General features: G+C 47.8%; 1 protein-coding gene and 1 long non-coding RNA gene across 9 annotated transcripts in view; both read left to right on the forward strand.

Annotated features, from left to right (window-relative positions):
- The window catches only part of Fars2 (phenylalanyl-tRNA synthetase 2, mitochondrial), a 453,335-nt gene that overhangs the window by 426,876 nt on the left and 1,754 nt on the right, over nucleotides 1-24,705 (forward strand). The gene's annotated exons all lie outside the window — the stretch shown is intronic.
- Nucleotides 15,778-23,411, forward strand: LOC134478486 (uncharacterized). Its single transcript, XR_010051120.1, has 2 exons — nucleotides 15,778-21,967; nucleotides 22,220-23,411. It is a non-coding gene; the product is annotated as an uncharacterized LOC134478486 (long non-coding RNA).

The following is a 24,705-nucleotide window of genomic DNA, read 5'->3' on the forward strand; positions in this document are numbered from 1 at the left end:
CCTGCTGCACAGACAGAAACACTCGCTTCTCCACGCGGGCCTGTGCTGTCCTCTTTTTATTGCTCACAGCTGGCCCACGCAGGCAAACACCAGTTTCTGTGCACGTGTGTCTCCTGTACCTGACGATTCACACTTTCACAGGCAGTAGAATTAAAGGGTCTGTTTGAAGAAAGCCCAGAATGTCCACTGATTATATCAAATACTCAAATAAATGAATCGCTGGACTTTTAGAGGCACATTCCCTGCCAAAGTGAGCCATCTGGGAGCTTGTGCAGGACGCTTGGAGCTCTGCGGAGAAGCACGGTGGCAAGGAGCCCAAAGGCGTGTGATGTGGGGACAAGCTCCCCCCTAGTGTGCCCCATGATGAGATGGGTTTGCCTGGAGGGCCCTCTGGCATTCATGAATTATCTCTTCTTTCGGGTCTTCAGTTTAAAGGACAAAAAATATCTTCCAGCCCAAGTGACTCTGTTCATTATTTTAATTACTAAAGTGATCTGCTTGATACCTTACATTCCCAGGCAGCCGGCACGTAATTATCTTTTTACACTGCTGAGACCAGCCCAAAGCCAGGTGGCTTTCTGCTAGAGCGTTTGCGCCTGCCCTTGTGAACAAAGACTGGGGCCTGAGGGCCACATGGTCCTTAGATGGTGCCTGGAAGAGAAGACTTTAAAGTGTGTGTGTGTGTGTGTGTGTGTGTGTGTGTGTGTGTAGCAGTGGTGATGGTGTGTTTGGCACTGTAGATTCTCATCTATTGCCAATTTTTTGTGTGCACTCAGTATAATCCAGAGGTGGCTTTATGTCCTTTTGTCACTGAAGTCCTGCCACTCAGGACCCCCAGCCAAGTAGCTTGGTGGATTGCTTAGTGATTCCAAGTCAGCCTTCTCTGTAAGCAGCACCTCCTTTGGCCTGGGCTTTGACATGGGCAGCCCAGCTTGTGGCCAGCAGCAGGATGGAGTGGGGAGACCAGAAGCTGTGTCAGAAGGAGCTGGACAGATAGCAGTGTTGGGCTGGAGATATCAAATCTTATGCATCTCGTGCCCTCAGTCCCCAAAAGAATGAATGTCACTTAGGCATGGTCAGTGTCAATGTAGATTTGTATTTATTAACCCTGTTTACTGTGCTCAGAGATGGCTGCAGTCTGTAAAACTCATGAGAGAATACTGTGCCCGTATTACCAGTTTTTGACTCCAAATGGGGTCCTTTTCCCTCTGAGAATGGTGGAACCAATAACCAGACCATGCACCAACTTAGCAGCGAAAGACTTATCTTGGCCAACAAGGAGCTGGATCAACAAATGAAATTCTTGACCCACTGGAGTTCCAGAGGTGGTAAATATAGGGTAAAAGCAAGGAGAGTATCTCACCTAACCAAGCAGAGGAATATTGGTGTGTTTTCTGGGAACAGGTAGAGATTTTCTGGGAATTTAGGTGCCACCTCTTTTTGCCCCTTTCCTGGTTCTTTCTGGTGATTGCCATGGCGATTGTCAACAGCTGTGGGGCTGTCATTTGCCACACAGGTGGGTAACAGTGAGGCCAGAGGTTGTGTGGCGATCACTTTCGCAGCCTTCTTAGATCCGGCTTTCAGCCAGGCCCCTTTGAGAGAGACCTGTGGCCTTCATACACCCTGTTCTCTAATACAAACTGGATTAGGGCTGGGAGAAACTCTGCTCGGTCACCATCTGCAGTGTGGAATTAGGGCCGGGCAACACGACAGCTGTGCAGCTGTGCACAGAGACCAATAATAAAATCTCCAAGGAGCATGTGTGACATTTCAGAGGGTGGCCAAGGGGGTGTTCGGGCTTAAATGGGACAGTCAGGGAAGGCTTCATATCAATGGCAGCAGTTGGGCTAAGGGAAAATGAAAGGATGAGGCCTGAGGAGACCACAGAGAAAGCACTGCCCACAGAGGGGACAGCATTGCAAAGTTTTGAGGACAGTGGCATGCCCATAGCTCTAGGAGGGCATGTGGTGGGCATCACAGGAAGTGACACCAGAAGTCACAGGTGGAGTTCCTGTGGCACCAGAAGTCACAGGTGGAGTTCCTGTGGCACCAGAAGTCACAGGTGGAGTTCCAGCCAACATGGGCTTGTTGGCTGTTGAAAGGATGGTCTTGGCAGACCTCAATCAGGGCTTAAGAAACTGGTATTGGCTATTCTAGGAGGCAGAGGTCACTGCAGGCATTTGACAGAGGTTTGGATGACAGTGACAAAGATAGAAATATCTTTGCTTTTTGTGGCAATAGATATTAAAATAAAAGCCCAGACTTTTGGGGAAAAACTTTAATTGGAAAGTAAGAGAAAATGGCAGGGGATTTTAGCTTAAGGATGTGATAAAGGAGAGTAAGCAAAAACAGGAAGGGACTGCAGCTTGGGCAGCCACAGGGCCACTGTCTGTCCCCACCGAAGCAGGAGGCCAGCTTTCAGGGACGAGCTGAGGTGGCTAGGGTCCAGCTGAGCATTATCTCAGTGCTGGTCTCCTGGCTGTGGGGGCAGGAAGGGCAGTTCCATCCCCAGGAATTGGTGTCTCTGTGGTGGTTTCCATCCCATGAGGCTTTGCTCTTCCTGGAATCCTCGTGACTACAGGGCGGGCCAGTGGCTGTCTGGACACTTCTAAGCATGGCTCCAGGGAAGGGGTCTGGAGCTAGACTTGTAGATGCTCAGAGTCCCTGTGAATCCTGAGAGTGATTTTAGTGATTCTGATCTTCGATCTGGAAGGGGATGAGCGCATGTAAATTCAGAGCTCATCAACCTTGTTTTGCCAGCTTTTAGGAGACGCTCTCTAAATGTAAACCTGAATGTAAGGCTGAGAAGGGATTCGATGCAGCTTCAGGATGACGAAGTTACAAAATGAAGGTCAGCCTTCGTTTTGCTTTTGCTCATCTATTGGGCATTTTTAGGCCCAAGGGAAGAGTCATGGTTTTTAGCAAAAACTGCTCTTTAGTTCCTGGCTTCCTCAGAACACTATACAAGTGGTGCTTCTTAGAAGCACCAGGCTGAGTGCCCAGGGGCCTGCCCACTCCCGCCCAGTAGTGGTCTTTGACTGCATCGTGATAAGTGGTCAGATTTAGAGCGTGTTTCTGGTCTGAGTCTAGATGTGTATTGAGAATAACCTACTGTCACAGGTATCACATGCCATCAGCACAAAGGCTGGCTTTAGCACCAGATGGAAGGGAAAAACACCAGGGCATGATGCTTGAGGGTCGTCCACCAGGTCCCCTGTGGCAGGACACAGGGGTGGCACCTGCTGAAAGCACAGGTACATTCTCCAGGAAGGGCAGCGGAGAACTGCTTGCCAGCCTTCTCCTTGTTGCTAAATGGTCCCTCATCATTAATTGTCAAAATGTGTCAACCCTTGTTTAGATTCCCACAATGCCTCTCTTTCAATTTTTTGTTTTATTTTATTTTGTGGGCACTTGGTATTTTACTGGTTCCTTTTGGACACATATAATGGATAACATTGGTATAACATTCATTGGAGGGTGTTTGTGCCTGTGCATGATAGATCTTGCTTCTTCTCTTTCCCCATTCAACTCCCCTCTCTTTAATAGCGCTTCCCCTGTTTATTTACAAAAACCTGTTTCTGTTTTTCCTTCTTTTTTTTCTTGCCCCTTCTTTCCTTTCCCCCTACCCACTCCCTTATTTGTCTTCTCATTTGAACATTTTCTTCCCATCTGCCAATCTTGTAATTATTGAATTTAGAGATCAATTGGTTTTCAAATCTATATCCAAAGACCCATTTTATCTAATTCCTTCCTTAAATTTTCTGTGCTTCACCTTGGACCGCTTCTTAAGATTAAGATCTTACCTGAATCGCTCTAACAAATAACATGCTCAAGTGTGCTCGCCAGCCAGCTCAGTCTCAGGAGCACTCCCATCCCCTCCTCCGGTCTTGCTGGTCTCCCTACTTCCTTCCCTGCTGCAAGACGAGGACTCAGAATCTCAGCCCTCTTCCCTCTAATCCTTTCCCTCTGACATCTGGACCTATCTCTTGCAAAGCTGGCTGAGGAAGACGACACTTAACATTTTGAGCAAAAGCTATAAATAAAACATCTCAGGACCCATGTCCAGTGGAAAAGCTTTATTCTGACATGGCGAGGTGATAGGGTGGGGCTCAGTTGCAGCCTGTGCCTGCTTGGTACAAGGGACACAGCCTACATCAGTGTAGAAACTGTAAGAGGAAGTAAAGCCCGCCTTCCTCCCCGAGAGTGGGCAGTGGTTACCAGTGTAGACTAAAGAATTCGCACCACATCATTTTGTCCTAGTAGCGTGCCTGAGGCCCAGACAGGGTAAGTCAAGGTCGGGGTACTGCTAGTCCTAGGCAGAGTCTGGAACAGTGACCAGTAAGTCAACTCTCACCAGCCCAAGCCAGTCCTGGGTGCTTCCCTTCCCTCACTCAGCAGACACAGACGAAGCTCGAACACCAGGACCCTCTATGCTCTGCATTCTGATGTACATGTGCTTAGCCTGGAACCATGACAGACTTGAGTTCGCTGATGTTTTGAGATTGACAATATGTGGCATCCAATAAATGGCATTCCTGTTTGTCCACCCACACAGAGGTAGTGGAAAAGCAGACATCTGAAACAGATAAGTGCAGGTCGGGATACAGCTTCATTCCTGACCAACTCCCCGCTGGTCGAGTTCTTAGTTTGTCCTCTGTGGAATCTGCTCCCTTCCTCACTGCAGGGATAGACACCATTCGGGGAGCCATCCTGCCCCACCCCAGGGACGGCCCCCAAGAAGAGGAGAGCAGCACATGGGAATGGCTGGCAGTGCCCGTGCCAAGGCTGCCACTGCAGCCGAGAACCAGGGGAGGGGCAGCGAGAGAGACACAGCAGGCCACCCCACCTCATCGTCTCTCTCCCAGGATCATGTCCCCTGCAGGGGGAGACCAGGTCGGAGGCGGGGTCGGTGGACAGAACAGGGTCTCCGCCTGGATGGAAGGCGGTAGCCGTGGGGAGGCCAGCGAGGGATCGCTGCATTGCCCTCAGCCCTCGGCTCTTCATGGGGCAGGTGCTGACCTCACTGGAACAAATAAAGCTGCCAATGGGAATAATGAGAACAAGGAAGTGGTCTGGGCCACCTGAGAACCCTGGCCAGGCCTTTGTTCTGGGGCCTCTGATCCTGGCCTAAGCCTTCTAAACTGAAGGCCCCTTTAAAGCAAGCACATTTCTTCCCTCTGGGATTTTTATAGTTTGTAAAGCAAAAAGGCCATAAAAATATTCATCCTCCTCCTCCCAAAGCTATAACCTGAGTCCAGCCACTGGCAGACTGCCAGCTCCCTCCCTCTCTTGCACTAGGGAAGATGTCAGAGTTGGTAAAGGGACAAGGGCAAATACCTGGAGCTACTGCCCAGCTGACTGAGCAGATCAGCTCTCGGGAGGCTAGGGTCCTGGGCCTGTGGCATCTTCCTCAGGGTGAAGAAGTCTCTCCATTTGCCATGGGCAGAGCATTGGCCAAACAGTGTACAAAACTAGTGTAATCCCTGATCTTCGGAATTGGCGGGGCTGGGAGTTGGGGCACAGACGAGTGACTGTCACAAGGCAGTATCATGGCGGTATTGGCAGAGAGCATTAGGAGAGGAGCAAGGCCCCTCACTTTCAATCGGAAAGGACAGAATGAGCAGAAACTAGTTAAATGCAGCAGGAACAGGGTGAAGGGGAGGAAGCAAGGTGTCCCAGCCGCCCTGCGCATGCCCTGGAGGGGTTTTGGCCAGGAGACCCTCTCTAAGGATGCGGACCCAGGTCCATGCCAGACACACAGCTTGGTAAACACAGCACAGACTGGACTTTGGCCCCTGCTTGGTGTCTCTGTCTTAGAGGACTGTGATGGGCCAGCAAGTAGGAGGCAGAGGAGACAGCAGCGAGTTGCATATTTTTAGGAAGCTTGGAGAGTCAGAAGTCACAGTGATCCTTACAGAAAACAAGCTGATTTAAGATAGAGTGGACTTAAGCTCGTCCAAGGTCATTGGGAGGAAGGATGGGCCGCAGGAGAGAGGAGGGCTGCAGATCTCCAGAAAGAAAGGACTCGAAGGCTTATTATCATGATGAGATTTGTTAACCTTAGGTGGGATGAAGGGCAGAAGAGGAAGAAAGAAAAGAATCGATGTGGGACAAATTGTGAGTTTGGTAGCAGCACTTAAAGGAGTTTCTTGATGACTTCTTATTTCTGTCTGCGAAGAAAGTCTAGATCATATTAAAAAGTAAAAATCTGTCTTCATTACTTTCCTGTTGCTGAGACAAAATACCCGAGACTCGCAAGTCAAATGAAGAAAAGTACATTTTAGCTTACAGTTTATAGAGGTTTCAGTCCAGAGTTGGTTGACTCCAAAGCAGAGGGGAACCCAGAAGAAAAACTGTCCATGGTGGGGCAGACAGGAAGCAGTAGCAGCAGCCTCCTTTTCCCTTTATATTTCATCCAGGCTACAGCCTATTGGTTGGTGCCACTCACACCAAAGGTGGGCTCCCGTGTTCAATAAATCCCTTCAGCCACACCCAGAACTATGCTAAACCTCTCAGTGGACTAACCCAGTATCACTCACCCATAATCTACCGTCACACCCATGATCCAGCCACCACTCACAAGCTGCAGCTGTGAGCTCTTGGGGCTTTGGGGGGGACAGCTAGTCAAAACAATGACTACTGATACACTGTCTTTCAATCTTTCACCTCATCACTAGGCATCTTTATGGTGAACCCATTCCTTCTAGGATTTCTAAGCCTTTCCTCACCACCATTTTGGATATCACTTTGCTAGGGCCCCCATTAACTCACCCTAGAGTGTTCTGCTTCTTTCCTTGTGCTCCTGGGAGCTTTCTACATGTAGTTATGACGCACTTTGGGAAATCATGGAAATTGAACCTCTTGTTATCACTCTAGAAAGGAAGCCAACCTCAGCTGACTCAGGCCAATGGACTTGAACTCTGTCCACCTTCTAGATTAGTAGGCAGAGAGCATCGCCCAGCGTGGGGGTCAGATGTCTCTGTCCTGCCCAGTTGATGATTGGTAAAATAGTGAAAACACAGAAAGTTCCAGCAAGTGACAGACAAGTTTTTCTTCGTGAGCAAAAGAGCAAACCTACCAATGAGCTGTCAATCAACTGCCTTTCATGCTGTCCTACCAGCCCTCATCCTGGTGGGAAATCCTTTAAAAATAGTAAGTCATGGGGGCTAGGGATTTAGCTCAGTGGCATAAGCACCTGCCTTGCAAGCAGGCGGTCATGAGTTCGATCCCCGGTACCAATAAAAAGGAAAAAAGACAAAAAAAAAAAAAAAAATAGTAAGTCATGGATTCTTCCTGAGCTTCCAGAGTCCGGTAACTCCTCCCACATCCAACTCCCGATAGTGATGCAGATGAGCGAACCCTTGGCCTCTGCACTCCTCCAGCTCTGTGGCAGGCCTCTGGTGGTACCCCAGCTCTGCACAGCATGGCAGGGCCTCCCCAAGGACTCTGCTCCCCATATCATGTGCCATGGCTCTGATTCCAGTGACCTTGGCCTTGACACACACTGCCATTGCTCACTTGTGAAAAGTCACCAATAACATGAAAAGAAACTGGATTTTCCCATCCAGAAAGTATTTCCTGCACCCTGGTTCATGCTGGAGGGTGCCATGAAATGGTTCTTTTCTAACACCGTGGTGTTCACCAGTCAACTTCGTCCTGCCCTCTTAGGTCTCCCCTGGATGCTCCGAGTGCCCCCCAGTGCACAGGGGCAGTGCTGGGAAGAGCCAGGCTCTCTCAATACCACCCTTGTGATGTGGGAAGGGAAAGATCAGTGATTTATGCACAACACTTAAGATCCTTCTCTCTGCCCTCCTCCTCCAAGATGTCATAACCAATACATCAGAGCACTCGGCTCTCCGTGCAGAGTTAGAGCTAAATCATGGGACGTATTTAATTAAAAGACAAATGGCAAAATAAGGTTGTGGTGGATGCTTTCTAATTGTGGCCTGTTAGATTTTAATTACTCATCATAAATTGTGAAAGCCGATCCGTCGCACATCTCTGCAAACCCCCGTTCTTAATCACAAAGAAGTGTTCCGGGCTGCTGACAGGATGGGCCTCGCATCAGTACGGAACAACGTGATGCTCCCCGACAGTGACTCAGCAGCTTGCTGAATGCAATTAGCAGCTTTGCAGCTGCTTGTTCAGAGCCAGCTACTGCAGAATCAGCTTTGGATACTGAGAACAGCCGGTCCCCTGGCCCTGATCCGTTGTTTGTCATCAGTAACCATCAGGGCCAGGGAAGAACGGGCAGACTCTGCATCGTGTGGTGAATTAGAAAGGTGTTCTTCCTGGATGTCAGCCTGTTTGTCTGCACGTGGGCACTTAGGGAAGCATAAGACTGAGAAGGCAGAGAGCTTAGTGATTGCCATGGATGAAGGAAAGAGGCCCAGAGATGTCGGACACCTGCTCAGGTGATACAGGTGGTAGAGGGAAGTCTGGGGGACCCAGCCCTCCTGACACCCAGATGCTGCTGTTTCCTATGCCCCCGAGTCTGTCACCCAGAGCCATCATAGGAAGGGACAGTGTGGTGTCCTGGAGAGGCCCCGGCAGACCCGCCCCACCTCTCAGGGAGCTGCAGACAAGACAAGCAGCCTTCATGGCTGTTTCCTGGTTGTTACTGATGCAGCATGGTTGAGATGTCAAACGTACCCCAGAAGTCTGTGTGTGCAAGGTGGGGGTTCCAGGAGATGATCCTGTGGCGGAGGTGCTGGCCTCAGTGGGCCTTGCTGGAGGAGGCCCCCTCCCACCCCCGCTCCCCTCACCCTCCTTCCCCCTCTCTCTGCTTCCTGGCAGCCACAGGTTGAGTCGCTTCTGCCTCGGAGTCAGCCAGCTGTGGAGCAAACCTGTGAATTCATGAGCCAAAGTGAACCTCGCCTCCTGTTAGGTTGTGCAGGAATTTGGTCCCCATGATGAAAAGCTGACTGTGTGACTGTGCGAGAGAGACAGTGGGAGCGCTTTGTTTAAAGCCCATTCAGTCTTGATTTGGGCAGAGAGGTAGAAAAAAAGAGAAGGAAGCAGAACGTTGTCTGAAAATGTTATGAATCAAGTCATTTCTACGGCCTTTAAAAATAGGTGATGGCCAGAGGGGACTCTGATTTGGACATTGGTTTATTTGGTGACAACAAAGATAACCAGGGTGGTACCCCTCTTTTAATCGCAGTACTTGGGAGGCTGAGGCAGAAGGATCGCTGAGTTCAAGGTCAGCCTGGGCTACATAGTGAGTTCAAGGCTCAGCAAGATCCTGTCTTTGAGAAAGAAAGAAGAAAGGGGCCCTCTTTGACATTTTTGCCTAAGTCCAGAATATTTATGTAAACCTCTGTTCTAGCTGTGGAGCTCTGTGAGGTGTCTGCCCAAAAGATATTAAATTCCTCCCTGGCAGCTTTCTTCTTAGACACCCGTGTGGCGAGAGATGCTGTTTTGTTGGCGGCAGAGACCTCTGTCCATCCCCGGATGCCTGGTGAATGTGTGTCTTTCACTGAGTTGCAGCAGTGGCTGGCTGTGGCTCAGAGCTGTCAGCAATCCAGCCTTTTGCCAGCCAGCACTGCTCCATGCCACAAGGGTCTGCATTTCCTGGGTGTGTCCTGTGTTGAAGGAAGAGTGACAGACAGATTGTGTCCAGTCTGTCCTCTCTCTGCTCTGTTTTGATTTTCCTGTTGCTGGATGTTAGTGCAGAGAGTGATTTATGAAGGCAAAAGCGGCCTGGATGTATCTTCCAAATCCAGCCCGATCAAGAGCATTACTGGTGACTTCCCTGTAGATTTCACAAAACGCAGCAGTTGAGTTGAACTTGCATGGTGCTGCCGCTGGAGGACTTGCTTAGATGCCCTGAGCTTGGCAGTGCCCACAGCCAGGACAGAGGGAAGGGCCTGCACAGTGTGGGCACTTGGTGCCCAAACTTTTGGTAGCATAAGTGCTCTAATTTTTCTCCCCGAGCAAATCCAGGGCCGCATAACGCATTGTTCATTGCGTTAGCGTTCCATCCCTGGGCAAATCGGAGAAAAGAACTATTTAAGAGAAGAGCGATCGATTGTGGTTCGTGGTTTGGAGGTGTCGGTTTTGTCACTTCTGTGGGGAGGCGGCACATTGTGAGGGCAGCATGTGGTAGAGCACAGCAGCTCAGTTCACAGTGGCCCAGAAGCAAAGACAGATGGAGGAGGGGGTCAGGGACAAAGGACCCTTCAAGGGGACAACCTCCCACAACCCATTTCCTCCCACTGGGCCCCATTTCCTAAAGTTTCCACTCCTTCTGCAACAGCTCTTTGAGCTATGAATCGATCGATGGATTAATCCATTGATCAGGTCAGAGCCAGTCACCCCCCAAAGGCCCCAACTCTGAGCAGTGCTGCTGTGGGGACCAAACCTTCTGTATATGAGCTTTTGAGGGACTTTTCATAGCCAGTCTGAAATGTGCGTTAAATAAATGAACTAACATGATGTATAATATCCATGATTATGAGAAGTGTTTCCATAGCAGGGGGGTTAGTATCTTCACAAGTACAATCATGGGCAATGCAATAATGTCTTGGTCAAGGATGGGCCAATATTTGAAGGTGATCCAATAAAATTACGTCATTCAGTGACACTGTCACTGTCCTCATTTGTGTCCCTGCACTCTGGTGTTTACACAGTGACCGTGTTGCCTAAGGATGTTTCTCAGGGTGTATCCCATTGTCAAGCAATGCATGACTTTATTACATGTTTTGTTAGTTCTTTTTAGAGGTGTCAAAGCTGAGACTTGCAAGGACTCATTTACCTGCCACACCAGTGACTCCAGTACGGCTGAGAGCAGGTCAGAGTCCCTGGGGCTGTGTCCCTCCACTGGGTGCTCCAGGAGCAGACGGTCCCGTGGGGACTGTGGTAATGACAGGACCAGAAGTATTTCCATCAGCTCGGAGCATGGCCAGCAGTGCTTTCAAAGATGGAGCTTAGTCCTGGAAATCCAGCCATGTGAAACCACAGTGTCAGGACAGCCCTGGGGAGAAAGCTGAGATCCCTCTGGGCTGTGCAGTCCACCATGGTGTTATTACTGTTGCCGGCTTCTGGTCTCCACTGCTTATGTGAGTTTAGTTTTCTTCTGCCTGAAACACACTTTTCATAAATCTCCCATTGACAATGTGTCAGTCACAAACTCTCATTTTATCTCACTTTGTCTGAAAGTATTTTAATTTCTCAGTATTCCAGGAGAGCTAAAGTGGATGTAATCTACGGTGACTTCAGAGGGTGGTGCTGGGGCAGGGTGGGGGAGATTGTGTCATTATCATGTAGCCATTTTATGACTAGTATAAAGTCTATATTTTTGTCATTTCTTGTGAATTTTGGTTTTGCTAGTTATTCCCTGGTCATCTCTTTCCTTTAGGTGCTCCTCAGTTATATTACCGTGTGTCTAACGCATTTTTCAAACATTGAAGGTTTATGTCCTTCCTTATGCAAAAATTTTCATTAATCCTAGAAATTTCCCAGTTATTATCTCTTTAGATATTGTCACTCTCCATTCTGTCTATACTTTTCTAATACTCGTGTTCTATCTTATTACTTCTTAACCTCTTAAATTTTCTATTTGTGTGTTTTTGTCCTGTATTCTGAGCAGTCCCTGGATCTGCCTTCCAGTTCACTAATCTTCCGTTCAGCTGTGTCTTCCGTTATTTAACTCTCCCATTCACTTTAAAATTATAAGTACAGTTTTATTATTATACATTTTTACATGGGTCTTTTCTAGACCTGCTATTTTTTATGTTTTTTCACATGGTTATTTTATGTTTTAAAGCATTTTAAACATTTGAATGCTTAACTTTTCATTTTCTTTTTTTAAGATTAGTCCTATACCTGAAGTCCTTGGTGTGCTAATCTTTCTGTCTCTATGTCTGATGACTCTAGTACAAAATGAATTGTTTTCTGTGTGTTCTATACTTTTGAGCCTCCAGGTAGTGTCATTTGGAGCATTTCTGGGATGAGATTCCAGGCTCACTTTCTCCATTGGGCTGTTTCTGCACTTTTTTCTGCCAGCCGTCCAGGCTTAGCACCTCCCCAGGACCAACCTCACCTTCGTCTCAGTCTGAGCTCTGAGGAACTGTACATGAGGCACACTTAGTTTGATTTTCAGGATAGGCTCCTTCTTTGTGTTTTCAGAATCCAGACAAAGGCCAGGTTCCTTCCTCCAATCTGTGCTGTAGGTCTTATTTGTTCTGTTTCTCTTCTAGTCCATTGTTAGGACAAGGAGACAGCTCCAGAAGTTTCCGCGTGGGGCAGGAAGTTCAGCAGCAGCTTCTTGCCCCAGGTGGGCAAAGACTTCCCCTCTTCTAGGGTAGATGTTAATATCTGGGTTGCAATAAGTGGCATGGCTCACCATTCCGCGCAGCTAACCCTTGGGTGCTCTTTACTGGTCCTTGTGTTCTTCGCTGTTGTGCTCAGTGAGTTTTCTCTATCTGTCTTTTCATCTTCACTTGTCTACATTTTAAAAAGCCATTTTTCTCGTATGTTATTCATCACATTTAGGTTTACGCAGAGGGCAGATCTTTAGTTTATCTTACCATTATTCTAGAACCTTCCTTCTTCTTGTATTATGAACCAGTTGTCATGCATGGGACAGATTGTGGCAGGCAGAGACAGGTGCACTTTCTGATCACCTGTCCCAGCAATCTGTCCAAAATACATTGCTTCCCAACCCATGATCATTCATCCGCCCAATAAAAGCTCAGCATGAATCAAATTATCTGCAAGATCAGGACTACACCATTAGTTTCTTACCCATGACACATTGTCACTGCCCATGCACCCACAACAAAGCATCTGGACACCTTGCCTCAGAAAGTAACCCACAGGCAGTGTTATTGAATTTCACCAAAATGTTTATAATGGACAAAAATCAACTGGAGCAAATTGATTATGTTTCTCTCCAGTGTAACAGACGTGTAAGCCTGAAATCTCTTTTTTTTTTTTTTTTGAAGAAAATACCAAAGACTTTTTGCACTGACTTTGAAAATGGACAACTGTAACTCAGTAATGTTTTGAAATGGTTTATTGACTCTGACTTGACTCTATTAGTGCTTTGTTCTAAATTGCTGACAATGCTTCTCTCCTATGACTTCAGCTTTTCTTAGCTGAGAGAGGAGTTAGAAACAAATAGTATTACCTCTGTTGTATTGAGACCTAGAGAGGTCCATAGATTTTCCAAATAGCAGAGATATCCAGATCACCAAAAGACTTGCCCCAGTGCCTCTTGACCCAAGCAAAATTGTTTTCTTTTTAATAGAGTCACATTTTAAAACTATTTTCTCAAGTTTCATAAAGAGCACACCTTTATAGGACCTAGCAGTGTTTGAAACAGGAACAAGATGGAGACATTGGTCCCTGACATTAGACAGTGTGCCCCACCCAGCATTAAGATCATGGCTGTGGAGGTCACCAAACCTCAGTTGGGACCCTGCTTCTATTAACCAGTGTGAGGTGACTTTGGGAAACTCACTGTTGACCTCTGTAGGTGACAGTCTCTCAGCTGTAAAGTAGGGGAAGTGGTTCCCAGTAGGATAGGACCAAGTCAGCATTCAACGAGGTGGTGCTTGTTGATGCAGCTCAGCACCTTAGGAATCGATCTATCAGGCCATCGAGTTCTCCAGGTGAAGCCTGACCCAACCTGTGCTGGGAGCACAGTGTTTCGCTTTCCTTCATTTGAACCCAGGAATTGATTGGTTATTCCTTCTGTGTTAGTCAAGATTTCTGGACCAAGGGGGTATCTTTAGCAGTTCAACACACAACTCACAGATCCGTGTCCTATGTTTTCTAGCTCTGACCTCCTGGATTTGTCAGTCTTATGTGTCCCACCTTCTGGTTTTTTTATTTTCTTCATATTTTCTTTTCTTTTTAAGGATAAAAAGAGATGAATGAAAATACCTAGCGCTTACTACATAGTAGGTCATTCTTATTTTAAATATTTGTTTAATTTTCTTTCATTTTGCTTCCTATACGTTCCCTGCTAAGTAATATTTCTTACTGATTTTTTCCCCTTTTATGATAAAGTCATAGTCACATTTCTAGGAGTTTCCTGGAATTTAGTTGGCAGATAAGCGTTACAGCGATTACTGTTGCAGGCCGTTGATGGTGACTGTAGGAGACATGAACCATCTGGGCAGAGTGGATGATGACACAGTGGTGGGCCCTACTGACCACCTCGTTTCACCAGGCCTGTTCCTTTTTCTGGAAAAGGAAGTGACAGGCTGCTGTCCTCCCCTCACGAAATAAAAGCAAATCTACCAGAAATGTGCCTTCAGCTGGAACATGGCTGCACCACAGGGAGCACAAACATTCCAGAAGCTTCTGACTTCAGTGAAGCTCTGCACCTCCAGACAGTGTGTGTTAAGGGACGCCTAAATGTATACAGTTCTCTAAAGCTGTTTGGAGCTCTTCCCCTCACCCCAAGAATTTTTATAGGACCTGTAATGTCAGGTTAGGAAGTATATGCTTTATACTTTTGCTCCTTTAACACGTATGAAATAATGGAGTTGATTGCTTTTCCTTACCAGCTTAAGCACTAAATGTTGTTTGGCCATTTGCAAAAACAAAGTTGCCCTTTTATCATGATAAAGTTAAGTAGTCATTACTAATAATAAAGTGCTTTGAAGACCTGGTAAGTCTCTGTAACACCGAGAAACAGTTGTGGTCCCCGCTGCCTATAGAACAGGAAATCTAAGACTCCAAGTCACTGAGACTTGCACTGAGCCCCTGTCTTAGACATACGCTGAGCCATGTGTCTGACCTCCCCTCTCTGTGTGTCTGACGGCCTCTTCAACTGCAGGAGCAAAGATTTCTCTCACTTCAGAAGAATAGCTTCCCACTGGTATGAACACAATCATAGCCTAAGCCAGTTGCACTTGGATCTGTAAAGTCCAAGATGACTTAGGTGAACCGTTGCCCCACAAGCTTGGCTTTCTTCCGTGGTAGGAGTTGTGTTGGTTTGAAGTTGCCCACCTCTGAGCTCTGGAGATTCTGCCCAGCTGCTGGGGAGGAGGCTGGCATGCTGGGAGGCTGAGGTCAGATGGTGGGACCCTGCTGCCCACTGTAACTAGGGCAGCTTTGCTTTAAGCTCTGCTACCCTCCCCATGGAGTTTAGGTGGTAATTCTTGGAAAGATGTTATGTGGAAGACACATTGGCATTCTATTTATTTAAAAAAAAAAAAAGAGGACCTAAACCAGGAGTCCCTTGATCAATGTCTCTCGCAGTAACAAATCTAGGTAGGAGTTTCACGCCAGCTTCCCCTGTGTGACATTCAGCGCTGTTACCTCTGGGTGACAAAAGCCTAGAGAAGGTGAGGGATCTGACCAAGACCCTTTATCTCTGAGAAGCAGTTGGATCACAGGGCCATTGAAGTTGCGTGCCTTCTGCACGGGACACTGCCCACCACCCCCTCTCCTTCGGTCACCTACTTGGTGCCTGTTCTGGTCAGGACTCAGCTAACCGATATGTTCATAGGAACCCTCCTCTTCCCTTTAAGTTAATGGCCTTTTCATGTAGCCTCCTGGCACCACGTGTTTCCGGTCCATAGCCTTTAGCACAGTTGTGACTTACATTTCTTTGTAGTGCTTTTATTAGTCCATTACAATCATTAGACCGTGAGCTCCACAAGGGCCAGGTCATATGCAGTTTGTTTTGATTTGTTTTACTCCACTTTTATGTCCCCAGGAGCTAGCAGAATAGATAGCATACAGTGAGTGTTTACTATTCATTTGCTAATGAATTGGTTGGGTGGGTGGGATGGGATGGACGAATGAATGGATGGATGGACGAATCAATGGATGGATGGATGAATCAATGGATGGATGGATGTCTGACTCTGGAAACAATGACATTGAACATTACATGTGCCACCTCCATGATCCCTTCCCATTCCGACTATTTTTGGTTCTGGCATGTTCTATCCACAGCCATCATTGCTATTTCACTGCTGATAGAAAGTTGAGGAGTTTGAAGGACTGTCATGGGAGAGAGAGATATAGAAGTGAATACAGGTCTAACAAAGAGGAACTCGGGACACATTTGTCATCTCAGTGGAATTGGAACCCCTTCTCTGCCACACTATAAAAGCCTAGAGTAAGTCCCCTTAGAAGTAATCTCACACAAGGTTTTGTAGGAGAACTCAAGTATGGATGAGAAGATCTCTAGCACCTCTTATTTTAGATTCAGTGATTTAATCAAACACATTACCTGCATGACAGTACTTATGAAGACATCACTTCTATATTCTAGGTGGGAATGTTACAGACCGAGGAAGAACACCCTGCCAGCCAAATCTACTGTGGTTCCTCCCCTCTCCCACTCACTGTTTGCCAAGACAGGACACTATTAATGAGGCCCAGAGTCAGTTAAGCTGTTTGCCAAATACCAATGCCATTGTTATGTGTATAAATTTCTCTTGACTACTGTGGAGTTCTTGCAAGATTAACTCACCTGAGTCTTAGCCTATTTCACCCACCAGTCACTACAGAAATAAAAGCCACCGACCTAACCCAGTCATGAGTAATTCTATTCCTTAATAATGGAGTTGAGCACTTTTTGGATGGGCAGCTGCTAGCGCCTGGTAGACATGGCAGACCGTAACTCTGCTGTAGTCCTCTGTTGTTTGGGGGGTACGAGATCTCAAGTTGGCCAAGGCTGGCCTCTTAGTGCAGTGACACTGCTTGGAGCAAAGTCATCGACCTTTTCCGAGGCTTCCTATGAGGACCTGGCCTAGGACCCAGCTGTTTAGGGCTGGTTGCTTGACAATGGGTGTTTTTGCTGAGGCTTCTCATCCAGAAACATTGGGCATCCCTCTGGGACCCCATCTACCAGGCTGCCTCCTGTGCCACCACAGCTGTACCCTCTGTACTCAGAAATGGCTTTTCCTCTTAACCACATTTGCATGTGTCAAATCCATTCCTCATCTTCCAAGCATTGGTTTAAGTGCATCCATTTATGAAACCATTCCCAGCTGTCCTGAGCAGGGTTAGCCAACCTCTGCACACGCCACGACAAAAGCCAGCGTGGTCCTGTGATTGTGAGCAACCTTTCCTCCCTCCTGGTAGGTCAGGCATGCTCTGGACAGGTTCTCCAGGGCCACTGAGACCTGAAGTGTGCATTCAGCAACTCTTTGTTTAGATAACGGGTAGGAAATTCAGTTGCTGCTCCTGCTACCTGTATCACTGGGCTGTTTTGTCAGCCAGAATGTGTACTGTGCCCTTCACCTATCAAAACCCTCCTTGCACCAGATCTAGATTCAGTCTCCTCTCCTCTGCAGTCTTTTGTGACCTCTGAGTTGCTTCGGATTTCTGCCATTTATTTAACATTTAGCATTACTAGCTTCTTCCTGTTAGCTATCTTTGCATGTAAGAATGTCTTCAAACCCAAGGAGACATTGATGGTCTTGTGTCATTTAATCACGAGCCTACATTCTGAGAAATACCTTGTCGGGTGACTTTGTCATTGTGCACACATTGTAAAGTGTGTTTACACAAACTGAGATGGCCAGGTGTCGGTAGGTGATATGACCACCATTGTGCATGTAGCTCGTCACCAACTGAACCATCGTAGGTGTCACCCTTCTTCCTGTTGCCTTGGGACTCTCCTTTCTCTCATAGCACCACCGTGTCATGCACAGGACAGCCAGGCTATGCATATTCATATATTGATCAAGCAATTTGTATACCTGTTTGTATCTCCTGCAGTGCCTACCTCAGCACAGAATAAATAATTGCTGATCAGTTGGCTGCCAGGAATAGATGATTGTTGATCAGTTGACCAGTTGGGAATGTAATACTTCACCTGCCACACTTCTTCTACTCCCTGACCTCCCTCGTGCACCAAAGTATCAACAGACTGGGGAGCTGCCTTGGAACACAGTTAAAGTTAGCTCTGTTGACTTTGGCTCTGCGACTCGCGGCCAGAGAGAAAAATAAAATCTCTTCCAAATTTTCCACACAATTGAAAAGCACAGAACTTTGAAAATCTGTGCAAAATGAAACATTACTTCAAGTTTGTTAGAAATGGAAGAGAATCATTTGGAAGGCAGTGGAACAGTTGAAAACAATTTGTTGAATTTAACCAAACCCTACCATTGCACTATGGGGAGGGGGTAAAAATCATTTCTATGAAGCCCAGGGCACCTGAGTTGCTCAGTCAGTGGAACCATGGATGGATACCAAACACGTGACACCACTGCCATTATCCTGCCCGTGCACATCACGATCTGGTCTTTGCTTTGTCTTTGTCTTTTTTTTTTTTTTTTTTAACATAATGTGAGTTCCTAATCTCTATTCCATTAAGAGTCAACTAGATTACTTGGGTGAACCCTCCCTCTTGTTATTGTGTGTGACAAAATACAGATACCATACAAAATTGCCATGCAGCCCTTGTTAAGCATATAGATCAGTGGCATTGAGTGAGTTGCACTGTTGTCCAGCCATCACCACCGTCCATGTCCAGAACATTCCTATCTCCTCAGATCAAAACTGTGATCCCTCTGAGCAGTGGACTCCCCATCCCTCTTCCCCAGCCCCTGCCCCGATCCTTGGCATTCCCTGTTCTACTTCCTGTCCCTGTGAGATTGACAGCTTCCAAGTACAGCAGAAGAGTGGACTCATGCAGTGTTTGTCCTTCTGTCTGCTTGGTTTCATTGAGCACAGTGTCCTCAAGTTTCCTCCACAGTGCTGCATGTGCTATAATAAATGACTCATCTCTAGAGACCTAGAGAGTTGAAGATCATCGTCCGTGGCCACTTGGCTTTTTTGTATGTATGGAGACCATAAATAATTATGCGCCAGCTATTAACTATAAGCCCTGTACATTGCATTATAATTTTATATAATTTTTTCATTCGATCTTTTCCAAAGTCCTATGCTTTTATTATCATAGAAGGGGCACCTGGATCAGAGACTAAGAACTAAGCAAACTAAGAACTGACTCCTGATCTTGTAGCTGAGGTGTGGTACTCGGGCAAACTGTGAGTGACTCTGTCAGAAGATTTCCCCACTGCAGTTATTTTTATGCACACACATAGAAAGACCGAGGACGTGGCCCGCCCTGTGGGGAATAGGACAGAAACTCCCTCCACTTGTAGAGCTTGGGAGAGAGGTACACACAGAGGACCAGAAGTTCCAGGGAGTGGATGGGGGTGAAACCTAGAGGACTGGCCAGCATTTGAAGTCAGAAAGTACGTCTCACCCACAGAGTGTGTGTCTCTGAGGAGCTCTCGGGCAGTAAGGACCTGGGCTGCGCCGGCAGGGGTCCAGCTGCTGTGTCTCTCCACCCTGGCCCTGCCTCCGCCCAGGCCTGACTGGAGTTGTCTTTCCCAAGGCGGTGACTGTCAGAGGAGCCATCTGGCCTGGTTTCTTGTGGCTGACTCCAAGGAACAGACATCCCTCTGGGAGGAAATTTCAGCAGTGAGAAGCAACTGTGAGGCTCGCTGTCCGTGAGCCAGAGAAGACGTGCTCAGCATGGCCCCTGGGAGAGCAGGCTGGAGACAGAACATTCTGAGCAGAAGATGAGAACCTTGCAGCTGTGGTGCTGGGTGTGGATGGGGTGGGAAGGAAGGAAGTTGAGCCAGGCGCGTGCAGTGTCTGCTGAACCCCTTGAGGTCCGCTGGCTGCAGGGTGACCCTCTCAGTGCCGCACCCCACACCCCTGCTGAAGCATCTGGCTTCTTTTGTGACTCACTCCAAGGCAGCACCTTGGCCTCTGTCCTGGAACCCCTCCCCGCTTCCTCCCAGGCAGCCTCACCTGTGGCCTCTGAGCTCATTCTTGGGGTGCTGGACCAGAAGGAGCCACAGAGCCCATGTGGTCCAGTCTCTCACTGCAAAGGAAGATGAGGCCAGGCAGGATGGCACCCAGACTCAGCCTGATATCACCAGGGCATGGGCCAGACCCCGGGCCCCTGTGCCCACACCTACCTTTCCTAATGTGAATCCACCATGCTGTCTTTCTCCAAAAATCCCTCGGCCAAGTGTGTACGACCTTCTGTCTCACCAGCATTCACTTGGGGTTTTCTGATTAACAACCATTCTAACAGGGGTGAGCTAGAACCACATTGTAGTTTTGATTTGCATTCCCAGGTAGCTAATGATTCTGAGCATTTTTGAATGTTAACCCAAAGGAAAAATAAAATAATTAAGGAAAGAAGAAAATCCCAGAGCAGTTCCCTAGGAAAAGTGATCAAGAGTTATCAGATTCTAAGTGTTATTGTCCAAATTTCATCTTCTGCTCTTCCCTTTTGGCTTTTTTAAAATTGGGAATGTAAAGAGGGAGATGATAATTTAGTTTCCAGGTTGCTTATTTAAATCGTGCCTGACTCTGAGCGATAATTCCTGACTTTCCCTGGCTTTTGCAGCAGAAGCTAACAGTTCATGCTCTGCAGGAAGGAAGCTGTAGTTATGCGTGGACCAAGGGTACTGTCCAAATCTATAAAGGGCGGCCAAAAGAAAAACTAAAAATAAAACAGAGGTGAGCATTGGGGACGTAGCTGAGCACAAAGGCCCTGGGTTCAGTTTCCAGTAGCACAAAAATTAATTAACTAATAAATTAAAAGAAGGAGGAAAAAGCACAAAATGGCAACCCCGCCACCCACAAAGTTTTATTCTTCTCCGAGAAGACTCATGGGTAAAGAAGGCAGATGGGCAAAGCAGTCAGTACCATGGCCCCTTTTTATGCACGGTTTCGCTTTTCCTGCTTTTAGTTATTGTGAGGTCAACCACAGTCCAAAAGTAAAAAATGGGAAATTTCAGAAATGAACAGTTCTCAGGTTTTAAATGGTTCTAACTTGTGTGCTGAAATCTTGAGTCACTCTCCTCTGTCTCGAGTATCCACAGTGTGGGTGCTACCTATCCGTTCATCACCCAGCAGCCCTCTCAGTTATCTGGTTGCCTCTGTGGTAATGCAGTGCTTGTGTTCAGGTAATGCTTATTTTATTTAATAGTGGCACCAAAGCTCAAGAATTTAATTGCTGTTTGTTATAATTGTTCTGTTCATTATGGTTGATCTTTTACTGTGCCTAATTCATAAATCAAACTTCATTGTAGGTATAAACCAATTGGGGAAAATGTAGAATCTGTAAGATTTGCTACTGGCCACCATCTCAGGCATTGTCGGGGGGGGGGGGCGCTACTTGGAATGTGACCTCCACAGAGAAGAGGGGATGACTGTCTTGAGCACCTACTCAGGTACACCAGGTTCTACGTGAATGCTTTCCCGACCTCCCTAAACACAATCCTCACAATCTACAGGAGCCCCAGGAAGACAGATGAGATCACTGAGGCACAAAATGTTACATGCTGTGCTCCAGGTCTCACCCCTAGCAAAGCCCAGAGTGGGAACCAGACCAGCACAGCAGGCTCTTCTCCACTCGGCCTCACCTTGTTAGCTCTGTGTTTCAAGGAGTGATCACAGTGGTCACAGAGGCCCTCCACCCCCCACGTCTCTGGTCTGAGTCCCTGAACGGACCCCCCAAACCAGCCACGTGGGGTGTGCCACAGGGCTCCAGGCCACGTTCTGCCCGTGGCCAGCAGCACTGAGAGGGGATGGAAGAGACTCAGGCTTGTCATCCTGCAAACGGGACTCCCCCGGGCGGCACTGGCTCCCTGCTGAGTAATCCCTGCACGGCAGGGGTGTCTGCAGCGAGCGACTCTGGTTGTGCGTGGTCTATTCTGGGAGGTGTCAAGCACGCACCATCCAAGAACATGAAGTCGCTGTTCTGCCACAGATGGGAAAGCAGGCTCTGTGGAGGCCGTGGGAGCCGGGTTTTGGCTGGAAGGAGGAGACAGGGTTTATTTCCAGTTCAGAGCCCATCTGGTTACCGGGGTGAGCCGAGCACTTGTGTAGTGCAAGCATCTCCCTGCTAGCACTCAGACTCACCCGTGTCCCCCGGCCGGGTCCCGGGAGCTCAGGGTCTGGGTCCTCAAAGAAGGCCCCTCGCTGGTGCTGTGTCCGGGGGTTAGTGACAGCCTTCATGGTAAGCCTGGTAATCATTTTGTTGCTTAGGGAGAACAGCAAGAAAGAGCTGGGAAGGGGTCTCTTAGTGCTGTTTCCTTTCAGAATGTTTACTGCCCAGCTTTTTAAAATGTAAATGAACATTTTAATGACACTTAAATATGTATATTTACAGGACCCTGCATATTTTAATGCCTGTGTACCTCGAATCCTAATCAGAGCAGGGCACCCTTTACCTCAGACATCTGTCCAGTAAAACCTTCTATTTTGGCAGTTTTGAAGATTTGGCAGATTTGAAGATTTCAGTGTTGTGAACCATGATCATCCCACTATGCAGCAGGACACCTGGACTTGTTCCTCCCGTCTGACTAACTGCACTGGCGACCAGTTCGACCCACCATCCCAGCCCCAGCCTCCGGCTACTTTTCCTCTAGGAGCTCGGCTTCTTTAGAATCCATATACAGCATAGGGCATACGATATCTGTTTTCTGTGCCTGGCTTATTTTCTTTAACATATGTTCTCCATATTCATTCATGTTGAACAATGACAATTTATCTTTGTCAAGGCTGAGTAATATTCTAGTGTGCGTGTAAGAAGGTACATTGCACTGCCTTTATCTGTTCATTCACGGAGGGCCACTCAAGTGACGGTATGTGTGTCCTGGCTGTCGGGAAGAGTGAACATGGGAATGCAAGGGTCTTCACACCCATGTCATTTCCTTGGACGTCTACCCAAAAGCGGGACTGTTAGACCCCATTTAAGCAGTAATAACTCTGACCGTCTTTGTTGATGCATACCCAACTGTTGTTGGCCCCTGTGTGTGCTTGTCTTGGGTCTAAAGTTCCAGTCCAGGGGAAGGAAGCACCCGGGGCGCCTTCCCGGTTGGCTTTGCTATCCCGGCAGCCATGGCGGGGTGACCACCATTGCCCAGGCTGGTGGTCCATACTTGAGCCTAGAGGAAGCACTCATTGCGGCCATTCAGTGCAGCCAGGATGACACGTGTGAGTGTGGCTGTCACCGTCCTCACCGGAGGACCCTCCCTTCACCTGCAGGAGGACCCCACTTTCTCCTGTGGCTACTGCAGTGCCTGATACCATGGTAGACACACAATGCTAAGATGATGCCCACCACAAGCTCCCAAGTGCACAGTCATTTGCTGAGAGCTGGTCTTGGGCGTCTCAAGGCGACACCCTGCGTGGTGTGGCTGACCTCATGCCCACCCTCGGCCAGCCCTTGATGGGAGCCAGGTGGGGCAGATGCCAGATTCTCCCTGTGCTCGTCCCTGTGCTGCTTGCTGAGTGACTAAGAGAACCTCTGGTTGCACTGGTGAAGCGAAAGCTCTTTAATGCTCCAACAGACTGAGACTCCTATGTCAGGATCTCTGCAGAACCCAGGCACAGCCTGTGGCCAGCTCATGTTACCCAGGTCTCAGGGGGCACTGAGCAATGAAATTCTAGCACCAAAAGTAAGAAATAAATAAGAAGAATCTCTTTTCAGCCTTGCTATGATGGGATTTGACCTCCCAAAGGCAGCAGTCTTGTTTCTCTGGCCTGTCTTCTTTGCCCGCCTGGCCTGGCTTCCCAGCACACATTCTACAAGCCTGTAGGCTAGAAAGGCCTTCCTTAATCCTATACCATGGTTTCCCTCCTGGAGGACGGCCAGTCATGATCATCCCCGGCAGTGTCCCCTGCTAGTCAGAGGGCAGAGCCAGAGGAAATATGGGACTCATTGGGCCTCTTTCTTAAACAGAAAAACTAACAAAAGTCATCTTCTCAGTAGGTCACAAACCTGTCACTGCTTAGGGGGTAGTGGCTTCAGTAATCAGCTTTTCGATACTGTCAGAAATACCTGAGACAAATCAAGATAACAAGAAGAACCTTTTGCTGCCTGCAATGGCAAATGCCTGTGGTCCTGCTACTTGGGAGGCTACAGCAGGAGGATCATAAGTTCAAAGCCAGCCTGGAAAACTTAACAAGACACTGACTCAGAAAGTAAGAAGGGCTGGAGTCTAGCTGTGTGGCGCTACCTAGCACGCTTGAGCCCTCGGTCTGAGTGCCCAGGACTGGGTGGAGGTTGAGGTTTATTCTGGCTCTACTGTTCTGGGCCTGCACAAGGCATGATGGGAGTGAAGTATCCCAGAGGTGCTAAAGAAGAGACTTGGGTTCTTTGTCCTCTACACAGTACACCCATAGTGACCTAAGACTTCCCACCAGCTCCCCCGCTTAAACTTCCTGCCACCTCCAGGTCATGCCAAGCTGGGGACACATCAACCTTTGGGTGACAGTCCAGATCCCCACCTCAGCCCTGGGTTAGGAGGAAACTGGAGGGGTGAGCCGGGAGAGGTGTGCGGCAGCGCTGTCAGGTGCAGGGGTCACAAGCTGGGCTGAAAACCAGACCACCTGCCTCCTGCTTCTGTTTTTGTTTCATTGAGAAGAAATTTGCATAACATCAAACTGACCATATTGAAATGTACAGTGCAGTAGCCTCTAACATGTCGCTGAATTCCATGGCCACCACATCTCTCTAGTTTCAAGATTTTCTTCACTTCAAAAGGAAGCCCTGTAACCGCTGATCAGCTCCTCCCTGTTCTCTTCTTCCTAAACCCCAACAGCCGCCAGGCTGTTTTCTGTCTCTGTAGTGGTCCTTCAATTCTGGACATTTCATGTAATTTGTGAATATCATGTCCAGCCTCTTTCACTTACCATGTTTTTAAAATTCATCCACTCAATTTAGTTTCCACCTGCCACTTGGGTCCTTTT

This window comes from Cavia porcellus, unplaced genomic scaffold, assembly GCF_034190915.1.
Source record: "Cavia porcellus strain 051 isolate PalLab524CR breed Dunkin Hartley unplaced genomic scaffold, mCavPor4.1 scaffold_13, whole genome shotgun sequence".
Lineage (NCBI taxonomy): Eukaryota > Metazoa > Chordata > Mammalia > Rodentia > Caviidae > Cavia > Cavia porcellus.